Here is a 26,415-nt window from a genome sequence, read left to right as displayed (position 1 = left end):
TGACAATTCTGTCTGATATCAGGCAATACTGACCTACCTACCTACCTACCTACCTATCATATTCCTCTAATGCCTTTCTCTCTCCACCCTCTCTCTGAATGCACATGACTAACATCATGTCAGGCAACAACTCTGAGCAAATTATCTGTCCCCAGGGCAGATTTATGCTGTACTGCTCAAGATTTAGGGCGACCAAGATGAGTACATTTGTCTATATTGTAAAGACAGGTTATGCTTTATCTTCACACTGACTGACGATGGAGAGAGGATCACTGATACATTAATATTAAACGTGGCTATTAACATAAACATACTTTATTGCCAAGATAAATATGTCACATAAGTTAAAGTGAGCCCTAACCTAATCAGTCAGTGCCCATTGATCTGAACACATGTAATCCTGGAGAGCGTCAGGTCTGTATTGAACAGAATCACCGACAATCACATTCATTGACTCAGAACTTGCAAAAACTAATTGATATGGACAACTCCCAGGAACTGCTGTAGTTCTGGAAAGTCCATTTTAATTTATTTACATGGAAAGTTACAAATATTGATTTCTGTGGCTAATAATGGGGATGAAAATAAATGCAAACCCATTTTTTGTCAGAAAACAAAAGACTAATCTGAGGGGGAAAAAAGCAGGCGAAGAAGAAAACAACATTGAACAATAGATAATGTATCCTATCATAAATGGAAAAAAATGTGAAACCATTATAAATATGACACTAATACAGAGTGCCAGGGTTCCTGCCTACCTCTCAGGATGTGTTTTGGTCTGCATTCTCCTCCTACCTGCCCCGTCTCTTCCCATCTGTCTCCTCTGCTACTTTGAGGGACCTTACACGCTCCGTTCGGCAATAGATCAAGACAGCTGCATCTTCTCCAAATGTCATTTCGCAAGCATTTCCCCAGACACGTTCATGGAAGAGGTTTTTCATGTAGTCACAAGTGCATGTGTGCTGCAGGTTGTACAACATGTGGGAGTCTGCTTCTGAAGACGCCATATTTTGTCTAAATCAGCGGGAGTAATAAGCAAATCTCTCTCACTTGTATGTCATCAGTGTGCTAAATAGATTACATATGTTTCCATGGGGAGAAGAGAAGTAGGATGTGGTGTGGATAGTACTGTGTTGTTAAAAAGGTGGAGTCAGAGATGGAGCAACTAATTCATCCTTAATCATCCTGAGATGTCATCAGAAAAGAGGCTAATAACATGTAATCCACTTTTTCAATCCCATCTACTGCTGCCAGTTGTTTGGATGCTTGTTTGGTGTTTTAATAACAACAAGGACACTTTGGCAAAGGTAGATAAATTGGATTAAATGTGGATATAGATACTAAAACTGTAAACACGCACTCTCTGCTGCATCATTTTTTCCCCTTTAGCCAGGCCTTGTTTACACCCCCAATTTCTCCTTCCTACTACAGTCTTATCACGTTAACCCACAAGCCCCCCGTGGTCCAGAGGCGACAGAGCACAGGCTCACCTTAAAGAGTTAGCATGGTAATACCCTCTGGAATCAGAGTCAGTCAGCCAGGCCAGAGCAGAGTTAAACCCTTGCTCTACACACATCAAAGGGGACGGGCCATCCACAGCAATCTCCCAGAGAGAGAGGGGAGGGGAGGGGAGCTGTCATATATTCCCTTTATCACGGGGAATTTTATGGTTTAGACTTGTGATTCTGAGGGGAATTTTATGGGCTGACCAAAGATGGGCAGCTTCAATTCAAAAGTCGAGCTGTCTCATCACTTCTCAAGGTGTGTGTAGGCTGAGTGTGTGGTTATGTTTGTGAGTTTTGGCATTTGTGCCAACCTTACCTTTCTTTACTTTAAAGGCATATTTTATCATCCTGACAGCTTATTGTTTATCAATCCCTCTTTGTTTGAGCTGATTCATGCACTGCTGTTGCCTTCCACTCAGACCTGCATTTTTAATTGAATGCTTCTCCCCAGGGGCAGAAAAAAAGTCAATTAATTTCAGGGGACAAAGTTGTGTTGCAGGTTGTTTCTCTTTTCTTGGATATAAGCTATGTCATTTTAATGCCAGCATTCTTTGCAAACATATCAGCGCTATTACTTCTAGATGCACTCGTGATGTTTAATAGATGGATTATCAGATTACGGTTGTTTTTAAATAGCGTGCCAGAGATATTATCACATGATGACGTAAGCATTGTTACGTGTCATACAAAATTGTTGGAGTAAACGCTCCAGTTACGTTGCTTTAATGAAACATGTTCTCTAGAGATTATTCATATTCTGTTTTAATTATGAGATGGTCTCACTACACAATGAGCTTTTTATCTGACTGTGAGCATCAGTTTATTGCTAAATGAGCCACTGATATCCAAAGCGCAAGCATGTGCATGCCCACAAAGATCTGTGCGTGCTCACACAAGCGCACACAGACACGCGTCACACATATTAAGCACCTAATGCAACCATTTCTCTTTAGAATTATGATTATATGCAAATATTTAGCATCAACTTAAAGCTTGTTTCCTATATGTTTTAGTTGTCTCACATGACATTACTGTATTTGCCTTTATGTCCTGGGTCTTCCCCTCACTGATTTAAAGCAGGTGGGGCTAAAATAGGTGTGTCACATATTTCCATACACCAGAGTTGAGCAACATTTTAATCGAAATCTGATCCGAGTTGTTAGCTGAGTTTTTTTGCTGAGTTAAACTCCTCATAAATAACAACCAAGAAGTTTTAGCTGTAACTTTGATTGTTGCTCATTTAGTCATGAATATTTAATGTTAGAGTTTCAGGGGCTTTAATAGATTTGGGGGCGAACAGAACAGATTGCTTTTATTATGTTAATGTTGCAATTCACCAAGCTGGGAAAACAGGGAATAGGACCCAAAATGCAGAGATTGAAGCAGAGCAGGTGCAGTTCAACAATTTAATGAAAATACAAGGGCTTACATGGATTTGGCAGGCAGGCAGTGGTCAAAATCAGGGAGGCAGTCCAATAAAAGCAAACAATTCTGACAGGGAGCGCAAAGTCCTGAATCCTAAAGAAACTGAAGAAACTCCAACACACTGACAAACAAAGATCAGGCTGCTTGGCAAGTAGGCAATGACAAACTGACACAAAACAAACGAAGCAAAAAGACTTAAATACACTCAGGTGAGGGGAGACAACGAGACACAGGTGAATCTGATCAGAGCGGAGCAAACAATCAAAACTGGCGGGAAAAATCAAACAAAGACAGGAAGTAATACTATCAGACACATGAGGGGAAAAGAGCATTTCAAAATAAAGCAGGAAATAACTACACTACAAGCCTCAAACCGTAACAGTTAACATATCAACAAAGCATTGTTTTTGAACATGTACTTCTGTGTCTTTCCACTTCAGCGCTCATAAATCGTGAGTCAATGGCACATGTTTAAATATTTCTCCCCATAAGATTTATACAGGTATTGACAATGCCTTTTGCATCACCAATAACAACAACTTTCATAGATAAATGATCCATGATAGATGAAGTAATGTCACACTGCAGCATTTCCATTATAGCTAAATACTAAAAACTTAAATGAAACAAAGTTTCAGTCAAAGGGCAAGCGCTTCCTAACTAGAGCTGCCATTTTGCAAACATTCCCCAATTATACAGAACAAAAATGGTTTGTAGAAGAGGCAGAAATGCCAATTTCTCCATTAACAGTAGCATCAACAGACCATACAGTAACATAATGCAACTACAGCTTGTATATGTGTGGTCAGCCATCAGTTCTTAGTGGATATTGGACAGCAGCCCACTGTCTCTGCAGACTGTAAGACTGTACCTTGTATTGACAGGAGGCTAGGTAATGTAGTAGGCTGCAACTAATAATTATTTTTATTATTGAATAATCTGTTGATCATTTTCCTCAATTAATCGATTTGTTGTTTGGTCTATAAAATGGCAAAAAAATGGCAAAAATATGCCTATCACAGTTTCCCAGAGTCCAAGGTGATGTCTTCAAATATCTTGTCCAAATCCAAAGATATGAAGTTTGCAATGATATAAAACAGAGAAAAACTGAAGATCCTTATATTAGAGGAGGTAACAAGCATATTTTTTTGTGCCATTTTTGCTTGATTAATGGTTTATTATAATAGTTACTGGTTGGGTTTCTGACTATCAATTAATTAACTCATTTCTCATTAATTCATTTCAATTCTATAGTATATAGTATATTCAAGACTTCCACCTATATTGCCAGTACCTATTTGATTTGATTTTATACCGATGTTTTGACCTGCTCCTTGTGCTGTTGCAACAACTAAAATGCCCAGAGTGCCTGTCAGTGGGTGCAAATGTACAATATGGTCAAATTCATAAATTGCCAGCAAAATTATACAACTAAAAAGACAGGAGAGGACGACACTACCTAAGTTTTAATTTAGGTTTTAATTTAGAATTTAGCTTTTATATATTAGATTATAAATGACATAAGAAGTCAAAGTGTTTTCTGAGGAGTTTGTAGGTTGTGACAAAGTTAGAAAAGACACTGCTGTCCTGACAGAAGTGGGAGGTCATTGGATCACTAGGGAGAGGAGAAATAAACAGTTCAGACTCGGTGGAGCAGTAACAGGCCACATGTCATTGTTCCTCTACAGAAACCATGACGTTGATATTTTTGATGACCCACATGTACTTATTAGAGTAAACACACTGAAATAGTTTCACTTTTGGTCTCTTGTGCAGCTAGTGATGCATAAATAGAAGCTTAGTCTACCGTAGTGCTGATTGCTAAGTACTCAGTGTAAGAGCATCATCACAGTAAATATTAAATGTACTGAAGTATTCCCAGGAAAGAGTAGTTCACTGCACTGGTTTCTATTATAGAACAGGCGGGACCCAAAAAAGTACCGCATTATTTTTAGTCTTTCAAACTCCACTGCTGATACTCTGTCTGTCTCAATCTCTGTCTCTCACACACACACACACACACAACAGAGTATTGGCCATATTGAATGAAGTTCATTCTACTGAGTATGTCCGTTGACTGTGTCACCATGGTATCTGGGATAAACCAATCAATTCTTCTTCATCTACGAGGAAGCTAGAGAGGTACTAAGCTTGTCTACAGAGTGGCATTATGCATTATGGACAGACCAATTAAGAAAAGCGAGACAGAACTCCGGATGGAGATGAGACACTGAGGCAAAAGACTGAAATATGGGAAGACGACTATGCAGAGAGACTATGCATGAAGTCAGATTGATGGTGTTGAACAAAGAAGTAACGAAAAAAAGAATGATTTGAATAGATGAAAATGAAAGTGACTCATCGAGCCAACAGAAAGAGATCGATGCAAATGAATGTTAAAGTCGAGAGTGTATTGGAGCAGAGTAGATTTTTGCAGTGATATAAGCTCTGTCCAATAACCGTCACTCTCCCAGCAGGGAGGGAGATGGGACAGTGGAGTAGAAGCTGCTGTTTTAGAATATATAAGCACAGCTGTCGCCTACAGCTAAAGCAGAACGATTACAGCTTAACTCCGTAACATCTGCTGCTCCCGGGCCGGGAAGAGCAGACGGTTGGAAAATACCGTAGAGAGAGGAATTAAAAACAAGAGTAGGTGCAGGGCGGGGGTCAGCTACGCTATGTCACGGTGTCCATCTTATCTGTGTCACCTCTACTTGTGATCTGTGTCGCTGTCCCACTTTCCAGAGGTAAGGAAATGAAGGGAGCAGGAGACGGAGAGGGACGGAGAGGGAGAGAGTGAGATGTGTAAAACACCGACAGATGGAGAGGAGATTTTGCACCAAGGCCACGAGGGTCCGCAACACCACCCTGAGATCTGATTGGGTGTGAGCGTGCGAAAATGGAGGTTTGGCCTCATTAAGGGCTTGTTTGGGTAGGACAGGGCAACACTACCGTGAGAAGAAGGATCAAGAGGGAGCAAAGAGGAAGCTTGAAGTACAGAGGGGATTGAAGGCTATTCTCTGCAAAGACTGCAAGAGAAGGACATCAAAGAAATGCAAGAAATACAAAGTTAATGGGCTCACCCATATGTGCAGGGCCATTCATGTAGCCTTGGCTGAACAAAACCTTTTAAGTAAGTGGAAAAGCAACAGAGATCCAGAGGAAATGATTTTATTTCCCATAGTAGGTACATTTTCCAAGTCCATAAATCATTTCAATTATTACATATAATGGTTACTTTGAATTCCACAATTAAGATAGTGAGGGTTAAAGCCTAAAGTCATTACACTCCAGGATACAAAAGTGTTGGAATGACCAACATACTGGCCAAGAGGTCACTAAAATCTAAAAAGGTTTATCCTCATGATACCATGAATGTACTCAGCAATGTTCCTAGTAATCTGCCAATCAGACTAAAAGTTTTCTTTAGTGCCATGTTGATATTTTGGCCTGAAGGTGGCACTACAGGGTAGGTTGGGGATCAAAATTCGATCACTTCATCCTCTGGGGACCATCAATGTCCTCAGCAAATTACAGGTTACTCTGGAGATTTGTTTTTGATATTCTTGTGTATATAGTTGATCATTTGACCTGAGGGTGAGACAAGAGGAAAGTTTGGGGGGTCACTCAAGACAACCATTGTCTGGGTACTGTGCAAATCAACAGTAAATTTAATGGAATTAAGTTTTGATATGTAAAGAAATTGACAATTTGACCCGAGGGTAGCACTAGAAGAGCGATCAAGAACAGTCGAGAAATGGCGAGATTTCATCCTTTAAGGAGCATGGCAACAAATTTGATAAGAAAAAAAAATCTCTAATTTTTTAGATACCTAGTCATGGATGTGGCCCCAAAATTATTAGTATTACACTTTAAATTTGATGTCAATAGCCAGTTGTATGAAAATATCATGTTGTGGAGCAGTATTGTATCAAAGGATTGAAAATAACATACAAGTGCTGGTTATTCATCAGCACTATAGTATGAGTCAAAGTGTAATACAATCACATTACACATAAGGAATTTTTATGGAACTTAAAGTGCTGAAAGTGTTACTAATTTATTTTTATTGCCTTTTTTGATTTTACAGCTTGAAAGTAAATTAGATGCAAAATAAAACAAAAACATGGTAGTATGAGAGTTTCATTCGGGCAAAGTTCTGTTTATAATGTAAGCTTCAGAAAAATATGCTGTTAGGTTGTCGTGTTTTTCTCACCTACAAATTTTCACACAGACACACACACACACACATCCTAGCATGCACTGGGCAAAAAGAAAGAGATACACACTGAACAGGTTGCCAGCCCAGCAAGACAGACAGAAAATGATGGTTTCTACAGTCATTTTACTACTGGTTCTGATGTGTGATTTGGTCCTGCTGCATTTAACTTATGCCATCACACATACTGACTATGATTTGCAAGTGTTGCAGGAAGTCCACTAAAGCACAGTTTAATTTAATCTATGATGTCACTATAACAAATGTACTGTAGTTCCAATGGAAAAGGGCAATTCAATACATAACTATATGTACATTACTACCTTTGTCTATATTTCTGGAATCACTTTGGTTCACTATTTGTAGCAAATGAATAAGTAAAAATGCATTTTAAAAAGACAACTTTTTGTAATTTCAAACAGTTTTGACTAATATTTCTTTTATTGTGGCCATTACTGCAATTATTATCGTGCTCAAAATACAATAATAATAATGTCCCGATTGTATAGTGTTTGCCATAACTTTGCACACCATTATACTTGTACTGTGAGTGCAGTAAGATCAAATTCAAGTCTAGTAATCTTTGTCACAGAGGCTAAGTAGACGGCGAATTAAAAACCACAGCGAGAGAAGAGAGAAAAGAGGAATTTGGAGCAGAATTGATGAGGTGTAAAAAGAAAATGGGGCTGCGGTGGCTTTGATGTTTTCGCACAGCATCCCTGACAGCCATGCTGCAATGGGACCAAGAAATATTCCCATTATTTAAGCTATGAATGTGGAGAATCTACCTAGTTAACATGGAGGAAAACAGAAAATAACCATGTAAAAGCAAGCAGACTTCAACGTAGAGCTTTGGTTTATGTAGAGGTTTCTATTGGGAGAATGTGATTGGGTCTGAGTGGCTGCAGAGGTGGCTCACACATACTGTATTTCAACTGTGTAGTTGAAGTTGAAGAGTTTTCAGAGTAGTGTAGCATTACAATACTTGTTTACATAATTTTAACAGGCAGTTGGCTCCCCACATATAAAGTTGCTCAGCAACAGTACTCTTTACTAGCGGATTTTATTTTAACATTTTATTTTTCTCTACCTCCTCATCCCAGTCACCCTGTACCCTTCCTTTTTTTTTAACCAACTGCTAATTCTTTGCTGAAAAAAAAGAGAAATTGTGGAAAAATATTCTGATTCTTATGTGTAATTAATAACACTGCAATATGAAAATGCTCATAAAAATAAGACGGTAAGTAAAGGAAAGATGTACTAGCAGCAAAACTAACAGTATTCACTCTGGAGAACAGTCCTATTCAGAGAGTTAAATTACTGGTGGTCACAGGAGCAGCTGGGTGGTTTAACTATGGCAGAGCTCAGGTATAACCTTAAGGTTAAGTTTAGATTTGTGAAACAGAAGGTGATCAAATGAATTCAAGACATACACAAAGACATACATGCTCTCAAACACACACACACACACACACACACATAATCTCTTACACACAGCTCAAATACACACATGGACTCATATCTGCATGTGTTACAGAGACACACCAACAGGTAGACAAAAGAATGAAAACAAACCATTTCTCTCTCTCCACACACACAAACACACACACACACACACACACACACACACAGACCTATGGAGGTCAAAGAGGACATGCTGCTGAATACTGAGAGGAGGTTTTATAACACTGTCCACTGCCAGAGTATACAGAACTAGACACAGAGTCTGTGGGGCTTATGTTCTGTAATAAGGACTGAGGAGCAGGATAAAGAGAAAATAGAATGCCACTGTTTCTTTCTGTGGGTAGATTTTACATGTTTTGGTACAGATGTGACTGCATTGAACAATATCTAAAAGGTCAAAGGTTGCGATTGCATAGTTTGAAACTCAGCAGAGCTTATGCTTGAATTAGGGTTGGATCTATCATGAGATGATAGAAATTTGTGACGTGTCAGATATTTTTCTGTCCTGTTGTATTGCAGGTAATGTTGAAAATCAGTGAGCATGACTGCTTTATTCAATTCTGAATTATTTATTCATCACTCAATTCGAGGCAGTATAACAATAATAAGTAATGACTTATTTTCACCAGTAGTGGTGCTATGAAGCAATATTTTTACGAGTGGGTTTCCATTTTGTATGCAGACGCATAGGTTACACATTTCTGCCAATGGTTTCACATTATTCCACTAATTGACAGGTGGTGGTAACGCGGCACAAAGCACAGCAATGTGCCGGCAAAGGCAGGCAAGAAGAACACTGCTAGAAAGTAAACATTGCAGGTTTCAAAATGACAAAAAAAAAAATCTGCCAGGCAAATGTTTTATGAGGAAGGAAATGCATTCAACATGATTGTTAGACCTCAAGAATACACTGCGTTGAGTACACAGTGTATTTGTGTGTGTGAGAGAGCATGTTGTCTTGTACACAGATGTTTAACTCAGCTCAACTTTTCGCAGCTGACTGAATCCTCCTTACGTAATTGTTTCATTTTTCATACTCCTCTATTTCAGCCGCTCCGCCTGACATTGGAGGCTTCATAGACAGAAGAAATGTCTGAGATGTGACAGACATGTTGAGAGAAAAAAAAAGGAGGAAAGGGAAAAAGAGGGTGAAAGAAGCAGAGGCAGACGGCAGAAATGGGAGTGGGCTGAAGTGACTAAGGCGTACACACAGACCCGGGTCAAACAGCATTTACAGAAACTTTTCATAGTTTGCCATGACTTTTTGAGATGCCAAATTTAGAGATTTTGCCACTCAGAGGAAAGCATTTGAAAGCCATTTCAGCATACTTTTCCGTGACTGACTGCTTACCTGATTTGACCTGATGTTTTAAACCCTACACATCTGGTGAGGTTAAACCGAACGCTAATATTCACATGCAAAAGTGATTTGTGCCAGGTCTTTAGGCGTTTTAAGTGGAAAAGTTATCTATGGGATGTGACATCATGCCTGTAATCCTATAAAGACACTAGCAGGAAGAGGCGTAACATTCAAACCCTCAGTGAATATTGTTCGGCTGTCATATTCATCAGAGCCTGATCCCATTTGCGGGGATCAACACCCCAGGAACATAATCTCACAATAATCTCTCTCTGTTTCTAAACACAAGTATCCCACTGTTTAAATCAAATGCATTTTTTGTAATAGGACCGAATGGACTCACATTATATTTCACATGTTCATGTCCCTGTCCAAATAAAAAGCAGCACTTCTCCAATACAGTAATATTGGCTATTTAATGCCTTTGTGTGAGATGCTTTCTCATCATCTTTTAGTCTCCATCGCCTGGAGGTTCACATTAAATTGTTTTCCCATATGCCTCAGACAACAGCCAAAACACACACACACACACACCCTCAGACACAATCTAATCCTCCTTTATTGTCCCAATCCACATCTCCTTTCACAGGGCCGCAGGAGGAAGGCATTTATGCAAAACAGGCCCAGCACACTAATATGGAGATACACAAACAAGCGCATTCGCACACGTGTTCATATCTACACACACGCGTGCAAACAAACATGCACACGCTCTTTCTCTCCACTTGTGTCCCAGATGAAAAGGTGTCAATTATTACAGCAGTTTTACAGGAGATTTCATCGCTATCACCGTATGCAAATTTCAAACTTGTTTGAAATAAATGCCTTCACATCAAAAAATAATTTGCTTTTTACCTCTTCCTATTTTTGTCACACACACATGCACCCGCGCCACAATCAGACATACTCAAGTATACCAGCACTGACAAACTTTGAGAGGTAGCGGCAAAAAAAAATCTGTCCAAACTGGAAATGATAAGACAGCTGTGGCAGCCTCACAGCACCGCAGCACGTTCATTTGTAAGTAGCCTGCAGAGACACAAGGAAATGTGTGAAGTCTGCATGGACATAGAATATGCATGTACACAGGTGTGTTGTGTGACTTGAAAGGAGACAAATATTCATAGATTAAAATGTATTACAATAGGCTGTGAAGGTCTGCAGCAACACAACCTGTTTCAGGGTTGAAAACAAAGCAATTAAAATGAGAGAAGACAGTTTGCAGTCACATACAATCAGAGTTAATTTTAGTGTCAGAAATTTAAATTTTAAATGATTCTTACAATTACAGTTTTTTCCCCACTGAGGAACTACGCTGAAAGTACAAAACATCAGGGACATCTTCCTGATTTTGAGCTGCAGTCACATTTTAATTATCATAAGCTTTTTACTGTAACTCATCTGCTTCTGTTTATCAGCATGTCTGCATGTTCTGTTTAACTTTGTGATTGATATTTAATAAGGGAACTCAATAAGAGATAATGGCTTTTGCCTGGATTCACCTCATCAGTGTACTTGATGAAAACAGCTACCTTAATGTGTTGCGCATTGAGTGCACAGCTACATTCCCACTGTGACTTGAGAAATATACCAGGATCCTGTCAGCTGTGGCAACTCTGTCCATTTTCGTACATCACCGAATCACACTCTGGAAATCCTCTCTATTACTACTGACAAATGTAACTTCTGTCAAGATTTCCTCCACACCAAAACAGACACAGTTCCTGCAGCCAAACGCTTTTCTCCTTCATCTTCTCCACCCCTGTCAGTTTTCACCTCTCTGACAAACCTCTCCTGTTCTCAGATCTGTGAGATCTCAGTAACTGACCACGCCAGACTGCTTGCAATGGACGTGAGAGGATGCCCAATACAGTCGTGACCTCAACCACCTGAATCACAGCCCTTCTCCCAACACTGCTCAGAAGAAACTGCAAAGAAATTGAAAATTCAGCCTTGATGTGATTGGCCAAGTCCTTCCATCCCAAACTTTTGCTGTCACGCATAGCCTCAAGCAATCTGCATCCTAAGTAAACACAGACCTATTTCCAAAAGCTGTTGAACATGTTGTTCCATCACGGCTATAAAACTTACGTTGATTACATCTAACTTTACACACTTTTACACATAAAAGCTACAGCTAATCCACTTTCCAGTTAAACATAGCACTCAAACTGATCACACATAGTAACTAACAACTGCATGCTGTTTTCAACATTTTCACTGTGATGGGCAATGAGTCAAATGTACTTGAATTTGGAGGATTGTCGTGGTAAACACTTCATTTATGCAAAAAAAAGAAATATTAAGTTAATGTATGATCCTTTGTCTGCTAAGTTTCAGGCACAAACAATAGGACTGCAGCTGTGTTGGTTGAAGTGTGGGAGGTGTTAACAGTTAAGACAGTTCTGCTGAAAAACACTAAAACATTTAGAGCTCATAAATATCTTAATTCTCTGCAATGGTTCTTTAAAGCTTTAACTGAGGTGACAGACAATTTTACTTCGCTTCCATACACTCAACTTGATGATGCTAAATGTAAAAGATGTACTATAAGCTCATTGCGCAGCATTGATAAAAGTCAGCTGTCGATTAAAATGCTGTTGTTGATATAGCTATAGCTATATAATGTGGTAGCTCATTGTTGCTCACTAAGAGTAACACTAGTTTGAATGGCCATGCAACAAAAACTGTTAAAATAATAGTGAGCAACAACACTACAGCGTTATTTTGTTAAGTACACAGCTTTCTTAGTGTGCAGTAAAAATATCATTCATTCAAATAATGGAACACAGATTTACAGGTTAAGATTTGGATGGATGAGATTTCCTGATACAGAAAGAGCATATCGCAAACATTGTGAAGAAAAAAATCTTTGATGTTGATGTTGATGATACTCAAGGGTTATGCACAAGGCCAAACCCATCTCAGGGTCTCAGACAATTTCAAAATGACCTTTACATCACACAAAGAGAGTTTCATCTGCTGTAAAAATTGGAAGCTAGTAAAGCACAAAGCCTGAAGTAGACAATGCAAAGAAGGCAACTGTAGATCAAGGAAGCTCAACTTTTAATGGGGCCAGTGTAGACAAAAAAAGAAAACTATCTACTAAATGGTAGTATCCACGCGATATCACAGTGCAGCTGCTGTACAGTTGTTCAAGTTTCAGGGTTTTATTCTCGGACCAAGCAGTGCATGAAGCAGAGATTCTCTGGGTCATCAACACATTATATCAAACTTCTTATTCAACTCATGCTCAGACTTGTCTAACATTCATGAGCAAATGTTTCCAGACACTGAACTTGCAAAGTTATATTCATGTTGTGCAACAAAAACAGCTTCCCTTTCATGTTTTGGTCTGTCATCTTACTTCAGAGGACAGGCACTCAGCTAGGTTGTCAAAGAGCGATGTCATATCTTTTGAAGAAGGTTTAAGCAAAGTGACACTGTCTGAAAAGATAGTTTTACAGTGCTGGAGTGTTAAAGAAGAAAGGTTGTTGTGCTTTACCTGGACTCAAGAGTTTATAGATTTTTGATAAAACTTAACTATGAAAACTATTTTTGAAAATTTCTGAAATGTTATTCTTCAAATGCTTCAATCTTTACCTGGAAGTTTTTAAAGATATTCTAAAAGCACAGAAATCCTGAAGACCCAGACATGTCAGAGTTGATCAGTCTTGGCAGCCGTGGTCCACAGTGCATTGCAGTTTTCATCAACAGTGGAAAGAGACCAAGATTGGAAGCTGGAAGACACAATGCCCAGATGTACTCAAGCTGCCATGTTGCTGCCATTTATCTGCATTTACTTGCATCTGGAGTTCAAACAAGACTCAATCAAAAGAAAGGAGGAAACCGCATATGGTCACAACCACATACACTTCAAAAGGTCCATGTAGAAATCTGTCATACCTACAGACCAAATTACCAAACATATATTTCATAATACATTAAAATTATAATTCTTAAGATTTTCATGAAATCAACCTCCCATTTTTATGCAGTAATTACTTCTCGATATGGTGGTTTTCGCTGTTAGTGGCAGAGTTTGCCATTCTCGCACTGGGCGAGGGATTCTCAAGAAACGATGCATGCATGTAATTCAACATTACTTTTTGTAATTTTATCTCATTGATATTAGCCTTACTGTTTGCTTTCTATACACCATATCAGGACTGTTTTACAGTAAGTTATTGCTAACACTAATGGAACATTTCCCATTACCGTTAGCACTGCCCGTGGATCAGTTTTAAATATTGCACAGAGTAATGGAACAAGAAGGAGCATCCACAGTGAGCTTTTAGTTGAAGAGCTGCAGGCGACAGGCTGCACACCTCTGACTTCTCAGCAAAGTAACCAACTTTACTGTGTGAAAAACTATACGCGGCATGTACAGCATGAAATCAGACCACAGTTGCAATTATTGTTGACCGACTACTTCATTAAACCATGAGTTTATCTGGCTGCACTGTAAACAGATACACCAGTTGCTCTTCTGTTTAATTTCTGTATAAAAGTAAATGCTCAATGACTGTTGTAGTGTTTAACTACACTTGCTGTTATCACGGTAACCACAGGTGTTGCCAAATCAACCATGACAAAAATCTTACAATATTACAACTTTAGGACAAAATGCATTATTTGGTTACTCTACCAGATGGTGTTACTGTTATATTAAAATTTAGCCTGTGCATGCCGCTGCACAGTGGGGTTGCATTAGGACTTAAGATGTAAGTAAGTTCAGATGAATGAGAGCAACACTTAAAGACTATTCAAACAACCAGAGACAGTGAGACCCCCGAAAGCCACTTGGCAACTTTTCCCTGATACACCACTAGATGCTTTTGCACATCACTATTTCCTTTCAAATTTCCTTCAAAGTTTTGAGTCAACGGATGGTTGAAAAATGTAACAGTTGAGGAGCATGAAGGAATACATTCACAGCCAGAGAAAAATAAAACTTGCAAAGCAGAAGATGTCAAAGTGCCCTCATCCAGACACTTCATCAGCATCCTACAGTACTCTGGAAAAGGCCACTGCTGCTTATGCACACGAGTGGCATGACAGCAGGCCCCCCAAGTGCATATCCCTTTGAGGCAGAGCCACAGTTTTTTCCTTTGTTGAAGTTCAGTTAAAATATTTCTGAAATTTCAGATAGATGCCTCAGTGGTATCTTTTCAGTTAAAGGAACTGGAACACAAAGAGGGGGCATCCTATTCACTCCTGTAGACAAAAAAAAAAACACTCAAAATTGTGAAGTTGGACCACCTTGACAAAACAGTGTAATGAAGCCATAAAAGACAGTCTTTTCATAAAAGTAAGCTATAGATACACCATCATAATTGCCAGGAAAACCAGCAGAGCTTTTAGTAGATGAAGACAGTGTGCTTCTCCCCCATCCGTGAAAAGTTGATTGAGAGAGCTGCTCTGATGTGTGCTGCTGTCAGACGCATGAGCTCCCCTTGATCCTGTGTTCATGGTGCAGCATGCCAAACAGTTGGAGAACGTCCTATGGATTCTACTTAAGTGTTGATCTGCTTCCCAGTGTGGCAAAAATCCTCACTGAATACAAACCCTTTGTGACAGAGATGATTACAAAGTACAAAGCACCATTCCATTTTGTTTACAGCATCTCCTGCTGAGTTGGATGATTGAACAGTGAAAAAGAAGTAGTCTGTACATCCTGATGTGCTTTTGAAATCATCTATGCCACATAATGTTCAATAGCAGAGGTTCCCGGCCACCCACATGCACAACATCTGTCACACAGTCATGTCTTTTAATAAGATTTTAAAAAATGTATTTGGTATTTTTTGCATGCATTCTCATCTCCTCTAATAATGGGTGATTCATCAACAATTAGTTCAGTCTGAATCAGTCATTTCAGTGAATCTGCTGCAAAAATGATTTCTGTGTAAGAGTTAGAAATTCACTGTGCGCCATATGTGAGCATGCTGTGGCTTGAAACCTCTGTCCATAGTCAACAGTACTTCAGTACAGGTGTATATGCTAACTCAACATTGTCTTTTCGCACAACACTGTCAACATGCACCAAAATAATCCAGAATTCATTATGCATATTCTACTTATGAAAGCAGAACCATAATTACTCATCAACATGGCAGCAGAATGTTGCCTATGAATCATGTGTGTTTTGTAACTAGCTCTTTTTGTCAAGCCAGTCATTAACATACATCATGACATCTTTTTAATAAATATGAGGCAACATGTTCTTTTTTCAAATGGTTCTGGTTCATATGCATTCAGGTCAGCGACTTGCGCAGCACAACCTTCGTTTAAAACACTGACATACTTAGCCAACATATACCAACCAATATGCAACTTACACAAGTGTGATGTGAAAACTTGAAGCCTCCAGTTCACAAACACTGAGAATAGACTTTTCAGTGAAGTAGGAGACATATTGAGTCCAGCAGTTAAACTTTTGAAATGAACAATATTTGCATATTCATAGATTCAGGATTTTTCAATGAGGGAGTAGGAGCAGATGTCATTTTAAGAATTAACAAGGTGATTAAACGTTTTTGTGGAAAAAAACACATCAGACACAAATTATTATTTCAAGCTGAGTATTTTTATGTCTTAAAACATGTATGAAGGGGCTCTTTAAGTATGTGTGTAGTGAGATGTAGCATAAACACATGGGACTTCAGAAATCAAATGATGCTGCAAAATGAGAGTTACAAGACATAGCTCAGATTGGATCTATATCACTACTGATGTGACACTGCACTAAAAATTCACTGTTTTATTAAATTATGTCCTTGAGCTACAGACCAAATTTCCAAGTGTTTTAATGAAATGTTAAGCGAGTGTCCTGCATGTGCATTTAGGATATGTGAAGTAAATTACAGTTGATGTATATGTATATCTTTTTTTTCCTTACAAATGTTCCTCATTGGAAAAACTGTCACACAAGAAGGACTCAGGGCATTCTGGTGGCTCAGTTGGCTCAGCAGTTAGCATGTAACCAGTGATGTCCTGGTTTCATGTCTGGTCTGTGACATTTGTCTCATGTCAACACCCAGCCACAGTTTGTGTCTCACTCTACTGTAGACTGTCAAAAAAGAAAAAAAAGAAAATAATTGCCATAAATAATTTGTAATCTTTTAATCTGCAACAAAACATTCCTCCAACACCACAGTTAACACACAGGACTTGCTAAACTAGCGATTCGAACCTTTGTGCTTCCAACAAGGTACTGCAGTCGTCTCCATTCTATTGCTGCCATGCTCCACAAGGACACTGCATTTAGTACTGTCAATGCTGCTGTAAGCACTGACCTTTTTAAGTCTATTTCCATCCCGTGGATCTGTATCTTCACTGGTTAGTGTGCACGCATCGTGGAGCAGAAACTCTATTCCCCAATAAAGGAGACAGAAATGACACAACAGTCATCTCATGCTTGTGTTTACTGTGCACTTTATAATCTCTGGTCACAAATAGTTGGACCCTTCAGATTTTGGTGTGCTCTAGATTTACCACCAAAGTACCTGGTCAAATCGTAAGGCTAGTGCTGAAAATGTTTAGCCGATTATTCAATTAGTTGATAGCAAGCTCATCTACAGTAATTTTGATCACAGATTAATAGTTTAAGTAATTTATTTGCTGGTTTCAGCTTCTCATATGTGAGGATTTGCTGCTTTCCTCAGATTTATATCATAGTAAATTACATATCTTTGAGTTTTGGCCTGTTGGTTTGAAGATGTGGGGCTCTGGGAAGTTATAGTGGGTATATTTAGCATGGCACTAGGGATGGCAATGTCGGTCAGTTGGTCCACCACTTTGGTCCAGACTGCAATATCTCAACAAGTATTTGATGGATTGCCATGAACTTTGGTACAGACATTCATGTTAGCCCAAGGATGAATTCTACTGACTTTGGTGATTCACTGACTTTTCCTCTAGCGTCACCATGAGGTCAAAATTTTATTTTGTCCAATACTTTGCTTTATGACAAAATTCCTGCAAACTGAATGACATTTCCACCTCAGCTTTTTTTTTTTTTTGCAAATGTTAGCATGCTTACACACTAACCCAAGATGATAATCGTAGTGAACATTACCTGATAAATACCATCACGTTAGCATTGTCATTGTGCGCATATTAGCATTTAGCTCAAACTACATTTCTTACATTTTATAGACTAAATGATTCATTTATGAATCAAAATAATAATCAAGAGATTTATCAATAATGAAATGTGTCATTAGCTGCAGCCCTAGCTTAGGCAATACACAACCTCAGTTTTCCTGCTGTAATTTTAGTCTCGGGTCTGTTTTCCTCTCTGCCTCACACTGTGCATCTCTCTTTATCACACATTCACAATTATAGCCTCTCCCACTCTTGTTTATGTGACCGCGCCTCTGTTTGCATGAACACTGCACCTCATTGACCCCCGTTTGTCACGTCCTTCCTTTTTATCTTTCTCTCCTATCACTCCTTTTCTCTCTCTGCTCTCCTCTGTTCTGCTATTATACTGTATGTCTCACTGTTGCCCCTCAGCTCTTAGCACTCAGGTAGACTCATTATATTGTAATTAGTGGTATTTTAACAAGCTTGTGAATTGCTCCCAGTCCCACCCCTCTCTTTCTCTCACCATCTCGCCCCCAGCCTCCCCCCCAAGCTACTGTCTTTCTCTTGTCCCAGTCGCTCTCCCTCTCTCTCTCTCGTGTCCCAATTTCACATTACAGCTGAAATCAGATATCAGATAAATACCACAGATGGAGTAGCTGTAGTGGCTGAGCCTCAGCACTCTGCGTCCTCTTCAGATTGTTCGATTATCATGCTACCTTTGTGCACCCACAATTAAAAACAGAGGAGGGGATTTTCATCACATCCGCAGTATCACATCATATCAGGTTTTTGTTCGTCTCATCTGAGCCACTCCACACTGTTTATTTTGGCCAACTTTCTTTTTCAGTCTGATCTAATCTAATCGCCCCGCACTGTTCCATTATTTGGCTTCATCATGTCTCCCCTGACTAATTCTTTCCCCCCACCTCCCTGTGGCTCCTCTATCATTCTGCTTGCTATGCTGCTCACACAGACCTGTCTAATTATAGTGGAAAGGGAAAAAAAAGAGATGGAACAAGAAAGAACAAGACACATCCCTCTCTTCGCCCATCCAAGCCTCCTTTCTCTTGTTCTCTCTGTGCTTTCTTTCATTTTATTCTGTTTTTTCCTCTCTACCTCTCGTCTTCACACACACACACACAGAGTCAAATGCAAACACACTTTGAGTTGTGCACTGTGCACATATTGTCCAGATGGGCAAGGAAGCTGAAGACGTGAACTGTTGTCATCAGCAGATTTAAGTAACTGCATATTTAAAAAAAGAAAGAAAAAGTGTGTGTGTGTGTGTGTTGTTCTCACACAAGTCACCTACCCTTGGTAAACTTCAGGCAAACTGACAACTTGGAAAATACAGTAAAACCATCTAAAAGATATATAAAAATTCACTCACTCTCCTCCTCCCACGCACACACTCACTACTGAAGTGTCCTTGAGCAACACACTGTATCTCTACCAGCTCCAGGGATCCTGTTCTGTTCTGAGCTTTCCACTCTGACCTTCCTGTGCAGAGGAGACATCGAACAGTGAAGAGAATTTCCCTACAGGAATGAATAAACTCTCACACATAAAACAACACGAGTTACTGAAGCTGATTCGTGTTTGATGACAGATCCAGATGTGTGTCGAACCTGCTGTTATTGCCTTTTGAGCTTAACAGACTGGGTCTGAGCAGCTCGATTAGCTTGGCCTTTGTCTCACATGGGAGACCTCAATTAATTTAGGCTGTTTGGCCAGGGCTGGTTGCCATGCCAATTGGTGATCAAATCACACCGGTGCTTTTATAACCTCTGTTCTCATTGCTGCCGATGCGCTACATTTAGCCCAACGGGCGGCTGTTATTGTGTTCCTCGGCTTCTATTTGCTTTGAACAGACAACATGTTCTCCTAATAACGCTGCTCATTTATTTTCACCTGGGAGGATGAACACTGTAAGTGAAACCAGCCACCTGCTAGGAGGGAACAGGCAAGATGATAACAAGTGATTTTCCCCCCCTAAACCATAGTCGTGATCATTGATGTAACTAATTGTGGGCTCATTATTTCTGCATTTTATTTTTCAAAACAAATTATCAGTTGGAAAAGTGGATAGGAGTTTAACTGTTTAGTTTAGCTTATTTGCCTTTCTTTATCATTTTTGATTGCGTGAAGTGTGTGAGCTGTGAAGAGTATCACATTTACTGTAAACTGTAACACAACAAAAAGTTTGATTCATGGGCGGCCATGAAATACAGGTAAAACTAGTTTAAAGGAATATTTCAACATTTTGGAAAGTACACATATTTTCTTTCAGAAAGTGAGATGTGATGACAATTTTTGATTTTACGAGGATCTATTGGATCTATTTCCTAACGACAGTTGATCGATCCGGCTGTGGTGCAGGTTGCAAAATACAGTTGATGAGGACAGGTTTTGTTTTTGATCTCTGTACAGACACATTGGTAGAAAACCTGGCAACCTCCCTGTGGCGACAAGACTCCGTGTAGCTGCACACAGTCACTGCACCTAGCTGTTTTTTTTGGGGTTTTTTTTACACCACATAACTCTCTCTAAAACCACAAACATTTGTTTTTACATTTCTGTTTATTTACAAATTAAACAAACAAGATACAAGGTGTTAAAGCTAGCTAGCGTTCTCCCCTGACTCCAGTCTTTATGCTAAGCTAAACTAAGCTAACCATGTCCTGACTCCAGGTCCATACTTAATGAATGAGATTAATATTAATCTTCTAATTTCACTCTTAGAAAGAAAGCAAATAAGCATACTGTATGACCCAAAATTTTCAACTATATCTTTACACTAAAGCCATTAACTACCAGCTTCCACATGGCTGTCAACTAACACGCCATTTCCCAAAATGTTGATTTATTCCTTTAAATTATTGTGCAAATGTAAAAAATCTGGTTATTTTGCTGTAAAAATCTGAAATTCCCTTATGTACCTGAAGCTGCACCTGGATTAGCCATGTGTGTTATAGGAGGAGGTGTGTCATCATGTGTGTGTGTTTTATCTTCAGAAATGGTATTATAAAATGTTTTATTTATGTGTTATATTTATTCTTTGGCATTACTGTCATTAGTGGTGGCAGGTAGCACTGATAAGAGTATGTGTGCTTGTGTGTGTGTGTGTGTGTGTGTGTGTGTGTGTGTGCTTGTTTTGGATTACGTTGGGATGGCAGAAGTGCTGAAGATGAAGGTTAGGGTTGAGCTAATGGTCGTTAAAGGCCCCAGTGTTTATCTTGTCAACATGAAATACAACCTCTCTCTCTCTCTCTCTGGCAGTAGCTGTGTGTTATTGCTGTGGGTCTCGGTCGTCTGCTCACCTCTGAAAGCCAGATTCGTGTGTAGCCACCGCAGCGGATCATTGGGAAATTTAATTACCCATCTGAAAGCTCTTTCAATCAGACAGATTACCCGCTCTGTGTGTGTGTGTCTCTGTGTTTATGTGAGTGTGCCTCAGGGTGTGTATGTGCGTTTGCAGGCGTTTACGGTCAGTGCGTATGCGTGCGTTAGCACAGGCTGCCCACTGAGCACAACTCCTGGGAGCCCAGAGAGGCAGTGAGAGGGGGAGAAACACAGTTGGTTTTTTAATGCTTTTTTCTCACACAAGTGAGAGTAATATTAATGCAGGGTGTATATGATCGATTTCCATCATGCAGAGACAGATTTCTCACAAAGAAAATCAAAAGAAAACTAAACCTTTGATATAGTGCATGAGACTAAGCAGCTCACAAAAGCAGCAGATTCCGTACCTTAGGCAAATAAAACAGCCTGATCGCCTTTGAAATGTACAGCTGGATGGAAAATCAACACAAATCAATTTGGTGTTGAGGTCTTAGCAATAGATTCTTTATATGGTATAACAGTTTAATACTCCGCCCTGGCTCTCTTTAAGCTTTCTGCTGAGGCCTAATCCCTTAGTCATGTGGAATGACTAGAAGACGTGTTGTTGTTTGTATTTACATTTTTCCAACTGGACCAAATAATTCCTGTGAATTATGCTAAAACACAATACAGCCAGTTCAGGAAACAGTGTCACGTTCATACAGTGCAACTAAGACAGTATGGAGGCTGGAGAGAGGGATTCAGTGAGAGATCTGGGGCCAGATGTATGAACAATGCGTCTGCACAAAAAACATGCATATGCCATTTCCCCTCACATAAACTGGTATTTATAAAAGCAGAATGCGCAGTGAGAATGTGTTCACCTCACGCATACTTCATACCAGGTGTACACATTTAGTATGATACGGTGGAGATAAAATATAAGGTGAGCGATGTAATCTCGTAGTAAAACATTTGTCACTGATTGTGACATTGGCACTATCAATTTTACTTAATTACTTATATGTGATGAATTTTTCTATTTACTTTGGAGCCATCATTTCCTTGTCTTCATGATCTTTTAATTTTATGCTCTATTGTGAAGTACTTTGTTAAGTCTGTTTCAGTGTCAGCACTATAAATTAGTCATTGATTATATTTCTGATAATATAATGAGGATTGGGATATCACTGCCGATGATGGTTTACAGGTAGGCTTACATGTGATGAATTAATGATATAGGCACTGTAAATAGTCACAGCTGTGCGTACTGACAGCTGCTCTGACATTGTTATAGAACCTCACTGATGCAACACAAGCCTAGCCAGAAGTATCAATATGCAAATTGGTGATTTTTATTCATATCCATTTATGGAAATATGGTTTGTTCTACAATGATTGAGATCCCACAGCTTTATAAATATGACGAAAATAATGCGTTTGCATATTTTGGTCTACACGTAGTTTTAGTCGTGAATCGTGTCACGTCCTGTCTGATAGCAGTCAGTGTTTTTCTTTGAATGGTGGCAGTGAATGTTTTTTTCCGGTACACAGCTGAAACAGATGGGTGACAAATTAAGTGAAAAGTCAACATAAAGTGTTTTAAGATTTAGGAGACTATCCTCCCCAAAACAACACATGTTCAACAGTCAACGTTTTTTTTTTTTTTTTTTTTTTTCATTAAATCATCCAGCGAGCCCTCATGCCCTGTAGGGGCGCATCTATTTGTTTCTCCACTCATCAATTCAGATTTTTCCTATACTATGTAAAAATTCTGCATGAACAAACATAATCACTGTAGCAATGTGTTTCCCCAAAGTTGATTACCTCAATAATGGAAGCTGTATTAGCCTCCACACAGTTTTTCCATTAAGTTTAAAAACAGTTTTTTCTGATTGTACTGATATGGTTTAACCTCTTGCTGCATATCAGACCTTTAAATCCTTTATGAGCCAACATGCAGCCTCGTTTCCACAGGGAGGATGGTCCCGGGCTTTCTAAAGTCAAAGACAAAAAGGTGACCAGACAGACAGAGCCCTGTTTCAAGAACTAAAGGAAGCTAAAAAGTTTCATCCTAATCTCTTTTTTAAAAAGGTACTCATGACCAAATCTCTTCAGAGCTGTCAATTTTAGAATTTCCTATTGAATTTCTTATTGAATTGTTTTTGATTCTGTTTTACTTAAAAGAAAAATAATATATATATATATTTTTGTGCTGGAACTTTATCTAACCGTCATTTTGTTGTAAAAAAGCGCTCAGCAAGATCATGTATTATTATTATAAAAAGATAAAAGTAATATAATGAATAATAATGATTATTATTATTATCATCATGAGGAGGAGGAGTACGAGTACCACCAGTAGCAGCAGTAGAAGCAGCTGTGTGGCTTTTATTTTGTCTGTCTAAACAAGCATTTTTCTCAAAAAACTTTTAATTGGATTTCCATTAAACTTGGTCTACTGATAAACCTTGAGAGTAAAGAACAGTTGATTAAATTTTGTGATCTGGAAATAACAAAAAGAGTTACGTTTTAAAAGAGTTAATCTAAATCCAACAGTTTAGTTGAAAACAGCAACTGAATTTTCTATATAGAAAAATTTCTATATAGTTGAAATATAGTTAAATGTTTTTTTAATTTATAGTCGGAGTTGTCAGTCAAGGACATGGTTGCTTTCATTTGAAGATGGCTACATCCTGTTACAGTAATACTTACATTTCTATTTCTAGGTATTATGTAGATGTTTGGACAATTAAACGATCCCTGACAGAAGATTACAACAATTACAGGATGAACTAGACAGTGAGATTATTCCAAGAGGAAAAATGGAAACTACTGAACACATGTGGCAGCTGAACAAATCTTTGATTTCTTCTATTACACAATACAGCTTTTCAGCCATAACTATATATAATGAGAAGTAGAGACTTCATTTTAAATAAAAACTGTCAAAAACATAAAATGTAATTGACAGGAACGATGCATCCACTGGAGGATCGATCAGCATTGGTGGAGATGTGCGCTCTGAGTGCATTTTAGGTTATTGATTGATTGATACTGGATGATTTCCAGTAATACAATAGTTGATCAATACCATTGCAGTTTAGGAAAAGGTTCTTCTCAGCTTTATTCTCAGCGTTTCCAGATTAAGTGACTGATCTCAAACTGATTGACAATGTTGAAGCATTAGCTGGTGCTTTTATGTATAACCACACTTTCATCTACAGTAGCTTTCAATGAGCGAGCAGACAGGGGTTCAGTCTTATTCAAGGGCACTTTGACAGGACACACTGTGGTGTGGAAACAGTTTGGCAGTTGCAGGAATTGTAGCTGTGAACCCCAAGTCACTCAGTCTGGCCTGGAACCAGACAACTTACAGTATGTCCATGGAACGGACAAGCTGAATGACGATAAGAAAATAACTCTACTCTGTCACCGACTGGACAACTAGCAGATGAAATTCAGGAATATCAAATCTCTTCGTCATGCCTGGCTAATCTACTGTTTGCCTGCTGCTTTGCATCCTTCTGTTGCCTGGGGCACACGCAGAAACAGTGCAGATCAAAGAGTCAGTTAATGTGCAACGTTGCAACAATATTTTATATAAGATTGTTCACGACTTCTCATTTGGACTCCTTAATAAAATACCATCATCTGGTGACGGAGTGAGAGCCAGAAATGCATTCATCCTCAAAGTACAGTCTCCGCACAAGGAGCTGGGTGATATGCTAAAAGATAGCTACAAAATATGATTGACGCGGTAGGTGCTGGACGAAAATAGAGCAGACATACCGTACAAAATGTTTGAAATATCGACCTTAAGATTTGAGACCATTAAGGAGAGAATTTTCAACTTATTTTGTATTAATGAAACATATTTTAAGGATTCTAGTAACAAGTGCTCACATTCACAGTCAATGATAAGCAGAAGGCTCTCAAAGTTAATGAGGTTCATCGTTAATAATTTGATGCTGAATTTAGTATCTCCTCTTGTACGCCTCTGGAGAGCTCCAAAACTCCTGGAGGTACACTTACCCCAGTTTGGGAATAGTGGTACATACAATATACTCCCTCAAACGATCCAGGGGCCTCGTTTCAGATTCTCACACACACATTTTGTGCTTCCAAACAACTCAAGTCAAAATGGTGATTCATGCTGCTTACTACTGAATTGGAAAATGTGCCAATTTTCTGATGTTGCCTGCTGAGCTGCTGCTGCACTTTTGTTCCATTCCCAGAAGGGTTAGGTTGGAAAACTCACATGGGAAAAGACAAACCATGATCTGGTAGCTATAGGTTGATGCTGCATGCTTATGTGGTGCCACCATGTAGCAAAAGCAGGTGGGATGAAAGCACAAAAAGGGAGGATAGAGCATTACCCATTCACTTTCCCAGCCAATATATTCTCATTAGGGGATTCAAACCAAAAGGCCATGTCACAAACCAGACACAGTCAGTTTCTGACATAGTTTTTTTGTAGTGATCATCCACCGCGCTCTGTGATAAAATCAAAATATTTTATAAAGAATGAGTCCACGATTTGACTGTGTGACAGTAAAGTGACACGAGCGAGTTAAGCTGGTGTATGTGCTTTTTGAAGTGAGTGCTGTAAGAGAGACAGAGCAGGGAATTGTTAAGAAAGGGATATTATAGAATTATCATTGTTCAGAACATGTACTGTTGCATAATGCAAGAGTCGATGCTTTGATTCTTCCAACTGCCTGTATGCTTTAACTTCCAGCTTAACACAGTATGCAAATGTTCTTGTGGGAATCGAGTGTTTTTTTCCGACATAAAAACATGCTTATTATGGTTCAAGCCTGCCTTTATTTTGCACTCGTACTTGAATAAATTTTCCTTAAAACCTGACTGGAGCCTGAGTGCACCAATTCTTTAACTTGACTCTTATACAATGACATATTTGCATTGGCTCCTATGGTTATTTCCATAATCATATCTCCACTCTTACTCTCATGTTTCCATAATTATGACTTGCACAGTAGCATTTTCCCTTGTCAATATTCATGCCA

At 39.0% G+C, this 26,415-nt stretch overlaps 1 protein-coding gene across 2 annotated transcripts in view; it reads left to right on the top strand.

Annotated features, from left to right (window-relative positions):
- The window catches only part of LOC122888541 (reticulon-4 receptor-like 1), a 78,572-nt gene that overhangs the window by 14,363 nt on the left and 37,794 nt on the right, over nucleotides 1-26,415 (top strand). The gene's annotated exons all lie outside the window — the stretch shown is intronic.

This window comes from Siniperca chuatsi, linkage group LG14, assembly GCF_020085105.1.
Source record: "Siniperca chuatsi isolate FFG_IHB_CAS linkage group LG14, ASM2008510v1, whole genome shotgun sequence".
Lineage (NCBI taxonomy): Eukaryota > Metazoa > Chordata > Actinopteri > Centrarchiformes > Sinipercidae > Siniperca > Siniperca chuatsi.
Note: the sequence above shows the minus strand (reverse complement) of the source record. Positions and strands in the feature narration are given on the sequence as shown.